The sequence below is a fragment of the Dermacentor albipictus genome, chromosome 7 (genome assembly GCF_038994185.2).
Source record: "Dermacentor albipictus isolate Rhodes 1998 colony chromosome 7, USDA_Dalb.pri_finalv2, whole genome shotgun sequence".
Classification (NCBI taxonomy): Eukaryota; Metazoa; Arthropoda; class Arachnida; order Ixodida; family Ixodidae; genus Dermacentor; species Dermacentor albipictus.
The window spans coordinates 100,359,462-100,370,939 of NC_091827.1; positions in this window are offsets into that span (position 1 = coordinate 100,359,462).

Genomic DNA, 11,478 nt, shown 5'->3' on the forward strand with positions numbered 1-11,478 from the left:
GTGCCTGGAAATAGGGGCATCGAGGGCAACGTTGTGGTGGATGAGATGGCCGCGTCAATTGCATCGCACGCTGTTAATCCTACAGCTGCTGTCCCTGTCACAGATCTGAAGCCTTTGTTGCGAAAGAAACTTCGAAACCACTGGCAACGTATGTTGAACGCAGAGACACATAATAGGTTGCGCACGGTAAGCCACAACTAGGTTATTGGCCCTCCGCAACAAAATCACGGCGAACAAATGACCTATTTTGTCATCTGAGAATGGGACACACATTTCCTTCACGTCCTCCTGGAGTGTCGGGAGCCTGAAGCTGAGAAAAGAAATGTTTTCCTCTTGCATACCACTAGTCTGTTCCTCTTCACCCCGCTATGTTTCTTGGCCAAGAACCGCTCTTTGCCACTAAAGTTGTCCTCAGTTTTTTAATGATGTTATGCTACATGATAGAGTCCATCATATTCGTAGCGCATCCTCTTTCTAGAGGATGCCGCTGTGATAATATTTGTTATATAAAACATGCCACCAAGCCGTTATGTATCAAGAGCCCTAACGGACCAGTAAATTCAAGCATCTGACATATTTTGTACATTGTATCGGTCTTTCGCAATGCATTTTAATGCTCATAGTACACGTCATTTGCCATCGACACAATCTTATTACAGATAGATTTTACGCGCTTTAGAGCGACGATTTTTAGGGCCCCTTTACAGCCACGTCATATCAACTTCATCGAACTCATAATTACACTGCGAACTCATCACCACGGACCTGGCGCTCTTTGGCCATACCTGGCCCTTGCGCCAATAAACACCACACGTTCATTCATGTCCTGTACATCATATCATTTTTCTCGAGTGCAGTGCAATGCTCATAGTACTCGTCATTAGCCATCGCCACAACCTTATTGCACGTAGATTTTACGCACGTTACAGGGACTAATTTTAGGCCCTTTTACAACCCCATCACATCAACTTCACATAACTCGTCACTCCACCGTGAAATCAGTAACGCTGTCATGGCGCTCATTGGTCATACGTGGGTCTTGCGCCACTAAACAACATATATTAATTAATTATTTATTTTTTATTATTTCATTCATTCATTCAAATATTTAGGATTCATGTTTTATCCAGATTTGAACTGGCAATCGCACATAAGTAAGACATCTTCGAAGCTCGAGTATGGTTGCCACAAGTTGCTAAAAGCCCGTGGATGTTTTCGCACAACGGTGTTGCGCATCATATATTTCGCACTTGTGCATAGTTATTACTTCGTAGTATCATGGGGCAGCACATATAAAAGGCATTTAAAATATATTAACCGCTTACAAAAAAGGGTAATAAGAATTATTACATTTTCAAATAGTTCCGATACGATCAACCAACTGTTCCAGCTGATCCGTGTATTTCCGCTGGACTCACCTAATACACATAACGTACTCACATAATGGGCTCCCATAATGTACACATAATAGGTAGAATAGGCCAGCGTTTCATAGGCCAGCGTTAGTTACTGAAAGTACAGTCACACTGCACACATGTTTGTTACCCATCATAAATGATACTACTTGTGCCACCGCCTTCCATAACCGACCGACATGAAGAGAACCCTTCTATCTGCGACTAAGGAAAACTCGGCGAACAAGTCGGTGTTCGAGTGTTTGAGCTGCATGCAACGCCTACGGCAAAGGCGTTAACGACGCGTCAATGGTAACTTATAGAACGGGACACATAGTTTGGTGAGGTCCCACAGCATGCTCCAGAAGTACACATCCGAATGCACTTTTGTGGCTTTCAATCAAAAGACTCGTAATTTTTACTGACGCATCAAAGCGACATGCTGGCGTGCCCTGTGTGGCAAGCGGTCCATCCTCTTCAAAATCTGGTGAACTGCATCCAAAAAAAAAGCGTATTTACGGCTGAGCCTTACGCCCTAATGTGCGCTGGCCAAGCATATAAAGAAAACAAATCTTCAAAATTCTGTTCCATTCACTGAATCTTTGCGCAGTAAAAGCAATGATGCCTCCTCGTCAACTCAAAAACTCTGAGCCCAGTGAGATTTATTCAAACCTCTGCACATCATGTACGCCTAACCAGCGTGCCACAATATGCTGGGTGCCCGACCGCAGAGGTATCGAGGGCAACATGCTTCCGGATGAAACTGCCGTTTCCCTTGCAAGGAAGGGGACTGCTTCCTCTATTGCTGTCCCTGAAGTAGAGTTGAAACCTTTCCTGCGCAAAAGTTATAGGAGCTATTGGCAGCGCCTACGGAACGCGGAAATAAGAAGTAACACGACGCCATTAAACCACAGTTAGGGAATTGGCCACTTATTACGAAAATACGAAAAATTGAAGTAATTTTTTGCTGCCTTAGAATTCGACGCAAGTATGGCACACACTCTCACCTGTTCACTGATAATGAGCCTCCTCTATCTGTAGTAAATGTGGCGAGATGGTAACCATAATCTATATTTTATTAAAACGTAAAGAAGTACAACCTCAACGACAATACTTTACCTTAGCATATGAACAACACGTTCACGTAACTAAGCAATATTACTGGGCATCGAACCGTTTTTGTTTTGCCCGTAAGATAGCTTTAAGACTTCTCCAAGATACCGACACATCGCACATTATCGGCTTACTAGGTTCGCAGCACCTCCTCTTAGCAGAGGCTACTGCTGCGGTAGCACTTTCGCAGAGCAAGTGCCCCCCCCCCAGCCCTTGCTTTCAAGGGTCCTGTGAGGCATCTGTGCAATCATCTCTTACACGTTCTGCTGCATCATTTCTTTGTAACAAAACATATATGGTCATAGCTTACATCCGCAGTCATTGTCCTTTTAATCTTTTATATTTTACGCAAGTTACAGGAAATAATTTCAGGCCTGTTTACATCCATGCAACATCCAACATTCACAGCACATCTCTCCGTCTCATAAACAATTCATTTGAAAATTTATATCCATATGTATGGCGCGCTGTGGTCGTATTTGGCCCTTGCGCCATAAAGCCACATACATCGACGTCTACTAAAATATTTCATGCCATTTATCCTTCACCGCTACACAGGGTAGGTACCTGGTCAATGCAATGGCTAACCTTCCCATCCATTCCTATTTTTTCGCCTTCATCATTCTTAGAAAAATTGTTATGGGAATTCGCGTTTTTCAATCATTGTACTTGGCCTACAGTTTTTATGTTGGTTACTCACGGTCCAATGTCGAGGTCGCACTAAATTTTACGACAGCTTTGCACAAAGTAAATGTTCCTTTATGGCGATATTGTGTGCTAAGCATTACCTGACCGTGATTTTGTTTGTATCGTTATAGTGACGTATGATAACAGGATGTCGTTTAGAACTCAGTAACACTAACAAAAACAGACACGAGAAATGTTCTTCATCTCACGTCTAATAGTCTTGGTAAGCGCTCTGTATTGACGATAGGTACGCTGCAAAATTTTCTGTCTGTCGCAAGCTATAAAAATTTTACATGCTTCGGCTAAAACGCACTTTTTATTGCTCCATGAAACATTTAGAACCTTGTCAGCTGCAGACTTTGGGCTTTTGCCCTTTGTAACTTGTGACTATAGAAGTGACATCCGTTGCCTTCAGCCGTACTTCACCTCTAGCGGTCATAAACCGTGACCTCAGTGGATCACGTGGCCTCCGCCTGTAAACGCCATGCTTAGGAATTTGATTGGTGAGAATTTAGGCTTGCTATTTATGCATTTTTTTTTCAGGCAGGTAGAAACTTGAAATAAGAGCGATATAAGGTGGGCTCGAACCATTCTGCTGCACACGACTGTACCAAACGTAAGTTGATGGCGCACAACATGCAATTCAACATAGTATTTTTCGAGTTATTTCAGATTTCCTTGCGCGCTTTGAGAAAACGTCGACTAAAGTTCTAGATTTTTGCTAGCATGCAACATAGGCGATGTTCGATTCCAGAGATCTATTCAAAAACATCGCACCATGCTAAATATTTAGAACTTGATGGTCGGCATTTAATGAAATACTGCTCAGACACAGATTTGCCTTTTCTTCAGTTTCAGTTATCTTTTTTTAATGAATTCAATGGTAGGGACAAATGCTGGCTGTTTATTGTAACATATCTTTGCTTCAGCATTTCAGTGCACTGTAACTCCAGTCACACCGAAGTGCTTATTTGTTCCGACGAGTTCATAATACTGTGTTCATCATATGTAATCCTCTCAGTGCCCTAAGTATACTACAGAAAAGGTCGCGCAAGAAATGGCAAAGTTCAAAGCTGGTGGTCGGCGAACGTAATCCAGCCTTATTTTTCTTCTGCAAGGCTTGAATGCCAGTGTACACACTGACCTACTTTCAAATGTGTTGTGTGCCTGCAGGCAAACACTGGAAGGCTTGGATGGATATATAGCATGCATTAAAATTGTTCTGCACTAACTGTATGAAAGCGTGTTTTTGTTACCTTCATTACCTGGCGCAGCTTCTCCGTCTCTGTTTTGCTTCCTTTATTAAAGCTCTTAACGTGCTGGTCCTTTTAAAAAACTAGTTTCACCTTTCATGTTGAATTAGTAATATTTTGCCTCATCTAGGGTGTACATTTGCGCACTTACACTCTCGTTTGGCACTACTATATAAAGCAATAATACCAAATATTACCACACATTGTAAATAGTAATTATACACCGCCGTCACTCGCAGCGAACGAACCTGGGCAATTTTTCATATGCGTAAGGACCAACGCATGATCAGTCATTCACTTTTCAATAAAGAAGAGCGCGTAGTTCGTTTTATGAGAAAGACACTTATATATATATATATATATATATATATATATATATATATATATATATATATATATATATATATATATATATATATATATATATATATATATATATATATATATATATATATATATATAAGGTATCGTTAAAGTAAACCTTCCTTACTTATAAGTGTGTGATTTGTAACGTCTCCCCTTATAAAGGCCCAGTGTAACGTCCAGCTGGACTGACCCTTGGATGTGAGTAATGTATTCAATAATTTATATGGAGGCACAAAGCTACAAAGGAAATTTATACCAATTTCTCATGTAGAAAGCCTAGCAGTTGAAGAAAAATTTGTCCTGGTACCTTGACGGGACCCGTGGCCAACGAAATTCCGGGGCAGTCGACTTACAATCTGAGCTGAACAGTAGGCTAGCTGATCACAAAGAGAGAGCAAATTATTCCGTAACTTGAGGCACAGGGACACCGCTTATGCTAAATTAGGTCTGCGGGAAGCCGCAGTGGGGAAGAATGTTAAAGAAAGAAAATTGTCATCCAAATTAATGTAGCACGCAAGTATGAACAAGGAATACCCGTACGTGTTCCTAAGAAAACCTTGCATCTTCATGTTCCTGTGCTTGAAGCTGGTAATTTTACCTTCCCTCTGTAATTAGATAGCCTGCTCATTCGCTCTGATGGTGGAGGGATCGGCCTAGAGATATGCTGGTTATACGACCAGGACTAATCACTCTTCCACTGCTAGTGTTTGTTTGTGAAAGACCGGCATGTGTTTCTTTTGTAGCTTGTTGGTACAATAGGGCGGATGACAATTTTTTCTTTCCCAAGTCTTGCTCTTCCTTGCGAGCTTCGGCAGAACTGATTTGTTATCTGCTGCCGGCTATGTATACGTAGACCGCCGTATATATGATTCAACGTAACCCCTTCTCTGTACGCTCTTTCAGAAACTTCGATATCATGAAGGCAGCCGCGGCTATCGTGCTCATTGCCATTTGCACTCTCCTTACGATGGGCAAGTTTGAAAATGAAGTGCTTGCAAGACATTCACATGATGAATAAATATAGCGACATTGTATAGGCGAAGCCAACGCCATAAGATTAGTATAATATTACGCGCAGAATACATCGCACTTTTTTTTTCACTTCTCCGAATACTATAGCGAGAAACATCGTTGTCCTTGCAATAAGATGGAGCAGTGTTTTGCATTGCGCGGCTCAATGTTAGCAGCATACGAAGGAGGCAGTTTCATCACGAATATGACGTAGTGCCCTCTAATGATACCACGTTGGCAGGCCACGACATGCTACACAAATGACCGGTAAATTTACTTTTCTGGCAGTCTGGCGGTGTATCTGATGTCAACGCAACGTAAAACAATATTTTACGCTTGTAGAGAAACCAGGAGAATGACATACCAGCGCTGCAGCAATGCAACTGCATGCACATGCCAGATAGCTTGTTAGGACATGTGCTATATGCTACTCGTAGCTTAGAAAATAACTTTTGGTGCCAAGGTACCATGTACTTCATGAGATGTTATAAAATACAGCATCTAATTTCTTTCTTATTTTCGGAAGGAGAACAACAATTCGCTTTTACGGCTGTGTATGGAAGAAATGCAAATTGAAATACAGCGGGCACCTTGCACAGTGTACAGCTTTCGCGTTCTCGAAATTGTTGCGGAAGAATTACTTATGCAGTACCACATACCTACGTAAAAGAAAGGTGCTAGACGAAGCATCATTGTCATCATCATCAGGCAATCTTATGTGCAGGACGAAGGACTCTCTCTGCAATCTCCAATTACCCCTGTCCTGTGCCAACCGTTTCCAACTAGCACCCGCAAATTTCCAAATTTCGTCGCACCACCTAGTCTTTCGCCGTGTTCTGCTGCACTTCCCTGCTCTTGGTACCCATTCTGTCACCTTAATGGCCAAACAGCTATCAAATCTGCGCAATAGATGACCTGCCCAGCGCCATTTCCTTGTCTTAATATCACTTAGAATATTGTCTAAACGTGTTTGCTCTCTGGTCCAAACCGCTCTCTTTTTGTCTCTTAAAGTTATGCCTAGCATTTTTCGTTTCATCGCTCTTTGCGCGGTCCTTAACTTGTTTTCAAGCTTCTTTGTCAGTCTCAAAGTCTCTGCCCCATATGTCAGCACAGGTAAAATGCAGCGATTGTATACCTCCCTTTTCAATGATAACGGTAAGCTTCCAGTCAGGAGGTCATGATGTCTGCCGAATGCGATCCAACCCATTTTTATTCTTCTGTGAATTTCCTTCACATGGTCAGGGTTCCCTGTCATTAGTGGACCTAGGCAAACGTACTCCTTCACAGACTCTAGAAGCTGACTTGCCCGGTAGTTCATCATTATCTTTGTCTTCTGCATATTAATTTTCAACCCCACTCTTACAATCTCCCAGTTAAAGTGCTCAAGCATTTGTTGTAACTCGTCTGCAGTGTTGCTGAATAGAATAATGTCATCGGGAAACCGAAGGAGCCTGAGGTATTCGCCGTCAATCCTTGCTCCAAACCTTCCCAGTTTAATAGTTTGAAAACTACTTCCAATAATCGGCGAGAAGAATTGAATGAACTGAAAATTATCTCTGCAATGTGAGAAGCAAATTTTCGTATCAGTGAGGCTGCTGGTTTGTCTCATGTCAAACGCACTTGCGTTCAATAGCTCTAAAACGTTCCACTATAGGTGAAAGCGAGCTCGACTGCACTTTCGCTGAGAGCCTCCCTGTTGAACAACTTCTTATTGACTCGGACCACCTGCGGTGTGTTTGAATACCTGAAACAACAGTTCGATAGCCATACATATGAAATTAAATCCCATTCATTTTTGTATCGTCTGTGCTCATCTCCTAAAGTATACTTGCCACAAAACGTGGTCAAAAAAGAACAGCTTATTTTGTCCCCATAAGCAATTAGATCTTACCGCTTGATGCTAGAAAGTCTTAGCTATACGACAAAACAGCGCCATTAATGGTGCAAACATTTTCGCTCTGTAGCTGAATGGCGGATGTACAAGGTTAATACCTATGTCCCGTTCTTTCTCAAGATCTCTTTGACTGACTCGGCATTTGTCACATATACAGATCCAGCAAGCCCTTTTTTAATGCTGTCGGAACCTGGCCAGTCAAGGAGATATTTGCAAGCCAATGGGGCATGTTCATGCATTCTAACGTGTGCATTCCTCTTTGCAGGGATGAAAGCGGCTATCGCTCACGAATCGGAGGCAAGAGCCATTGCTTCTGAAGAGGATCAGCGTGCTGATACTGCTCAACAAGTGTCAGGCAGAGGTCTCGGGCCGGTTGCATGGCATCTCTCTGTGGATAGAACTTCCAAGGACAGCGATTCGTTTGAAATGGTTCCCTGCAGAAAACACATGTCCAAGGCGCTTTTGTGGCAAGGGTGGTTTAGCAATAACATTCTCTGAATTTGACTGATTCGCTTCATGATTCTGAAGTGATGCTTCATCGCGGTGTTGCATGTACTGACAATAATGAAATAAAGCGTTTCGCAAGACTGAAATGACATATGATGAGCGGAAAAGCAGAAAGCTGCGTTTGATACGCTGCCGAGTCAAATGACCGGAGCATGTCGGTGGGTCCGCGTGGGCATCTCTGCCGTTTTGAAGCCAAGCTGACTCGGGATCGGCCCGCCCATTCCACAGATTTCTCGTGAGACGCAAATTTTAGGGCCGAGCGCAAAATTTCGGTCGAGCCGAATATTTGGGTGCCGGCGTAAATGCTCTAAATGGAGCGGGTACATTCAAGCCACCGTAAATCAGTGCTTAAAAATCAGAGGGCGCCCGCCCCGATATTCCATGTTTATTGCAATAGCAATTATATGGACACTCCAGGCGCTCTTTTTGTCGTCGTGGTCATTGCTGTCGTGATGTCCTGTAAAGTCCAAAAGCGATACATTGTCGCCCTGCACTGTATGCTGCAACTGCGATTGAAAGCGTGCGAGTGTGAGCCGCTGATCGCGGATCAGTGTTACGCGCGGAAGGGATGGAAATGGCAGGAACTGCATGAAACTCGTTCAACTTCGTAGAGTGGTGACACTCTCCTCCTCCACATTCACTCCTCGTTTCTCCTCTCTTTCACGCTCCCTCCTCGACCGTGGCGCCGCCTGCACTGCTCGAGCGTAGCAACGGCGCCACCATGCGCTCCTCGGCACTGCGTAGATGCTTCTCGGGCAAAAATGGCGCTGATGACCGGCGCGAGGGCCCACGTGCTGCTATTAGGCCAATAGCGACGCGGCGTCGGCGTCGGCCTCAGCCAGAGCGCACGAGGAGGAGGCGGCATTCTTCAGAGCTTGGCACTACTTTACGAAGTTTAAGGCGCTTTAGAACCGCACCATCTTCTGTCGTTCGCAAGGAACACGGGGGGGAAGGATGGTTAAAGGGGGAGGCGCATGCCTTCGGCAACCGCGTGCCGTCGCACGACCTTTGTCTAGAATGCGATCTGGTTTCAGGGCAGAGTGTGGGTGGGCAGAGAACTGGTGCTTTCCCTGTGCTGTGTTCTCGCACAGCACGAATGTCACTTGGCTCGCTGCTGGTTCCACGCTTCGTCACGCCAGCGCTTTGACACGAGAGTCCGCGGTCATCGAGTGGGATGTGTGCATATTTGCCTTTGCGTGATGACACCCAGCTTCTTATATTATTTAGTAACCGAGTGTGTACAAGTTAACATAGCCGGTTATTAGTAGTGCTTTGTGCTGCGGAATTATAGCTCTCCAATTTTTTCGGTAATTGATTAATCGTGATGAATGGTTTGAGTGGCATGAGCTAAAAGTAGAAACCAAGTATTGTACTACTGCATGTATTTCCCCAAAGCACACGTGATGGTCGCCTCTTTTGTTCGACTAAGATTCTTGGCACAGGACACTGTTTCATGAGACACCTGAGCGTGAAGCTACCGCTTGTGAATTAGTGAAGCTTCAACTTGTCTTCGATAGAATACCGGTTAATTTCCATTCGTGTATTTACGAACTATGATCACTGTGTTATTTCAAACCCGCATGCATTTTGTCCACTTTTGTAAGTAAGCAGGCGTGAAACCATAAAATATATTGTACCCCGCAGTGGCGTCTGCATAAGCAGGCACTTGATATGCTGCGACACAATGTATGTAAACGAGCACATGAGGGTTGAAGCCTCCCGCGTGCAGCCGTGCGCGGCTAAGCCGTGTCAAACGTAAGGGGGATTCTACAGGTTGAGCTGATGCCAGAGGTTCAGAGCTTTTAGGCCCCCAGGCGGAGCGAACATACATTTTGGCTTCGGCTTAACATAGATGGCGCTTCCAGTCACCTTTTCCTCTCCTTATCTTCCATCCCAATCTTCCTCCATCACTTTTAGTCTTTCCTGTCTTTTCCATTCACGTCCAACATTCCTTGCGAGAAGGGTTAACTTTGTGTGTTATAACCACTTTTGGTTATACGTATTTGGTTTTAGCGGGAACATGCAGATGGCGTTTGTGGGACCTGTGTTCACTGGTGGCGCAGCATCTCCATGTTGGGCTCCTTGATGGGTGGCTTGCGTTCCTGCTGAAAGGAGATCATTTTCATGGCTTGCCCTTTGTGTGCATTACACAGCGTACAATCAGAAACGCAGTGCGAGCCATCTCTCCCATCGGCATTTCAAACTCCCTGGCAGCACAATAGCAGCCGGCTACGAAGCTACTAATCTGGCTAGCGGGGACGCTCTTGTTGACTTCCGAGATATGAAACAACATAAGAGACAGCAGAACCTAGTGTCCAGTGTAGGTTTTCTTGTCATTCTGATCCCGCACCTCACTATGTACACCATTCGAAGTGTAATTTCGGATGATGATTTGATGCAGCTAAGTGAGATTGTACTATCAGAGGGCCCGAATGACTAAAATGTCATCATTATGAAAAGAATTATGATGAGGTGTGACGCACAAAAAATGGATGAGCGGTACTTCTTCCAGGACCCTTTTTCCAGGATGGGCAGAATCGCCCATCCTGCAATAAGGTACAAAGAAATCATTACATTAGAAGTGAAGGAGAGTATATATCGTTCAAAGAGGCATGAAGGCGGGTGTCGTACTTTCGAAAGAACAGCTTCGCCGAAGGGGCGCGGCAGGGTACAGCGCTGCAACAGCTTCCGGCGGCTGTCCGGCCCGCACGCAGCGAGCCGGTGCCGACGCCATCCGCCATCCCTTAGCCCTCCGCCCCCCCCCCCCCCCCTCCCCCGTTGGTTGCAGCCAGCCCTGCACCGCCATACCATGAGGAGGCATTGACTTCCAGGTTGGTGGCTTCCTGGGTCTCGTCTCCATTGGCGCGAGCTTGAAGGCGAACGCACCGATCGAAGGAGCGAGTGTCCAGCGCCGCGGAAGAGGCGATGGACACGTTTTAAAGCGAGACACTTTGGCAAGGGCCTAAGGAACGGGGGGGAGTGTCTCGACCACTCCGGACAGGAGGAACTCCACATCACAGGGCCCAAAATAGGCTCTGTAGATCAAGTTGTATTTCGTACTTTAGACACACAGCACACATTTCTTTTACAGTAGACCGGGATGGAGGAATGGATGGATGTTAAGAGAGTCCCGTTGGGAATGAGGCGGTGGGTTGCGCCAGCAAGCTCTTGCTGTTGTAGTGCCTAATATCCTACCTAGGTTAAAAAGAAAAGGAGAAAAGAAAAAAACCATGATGCATGCTCACAACGAAAT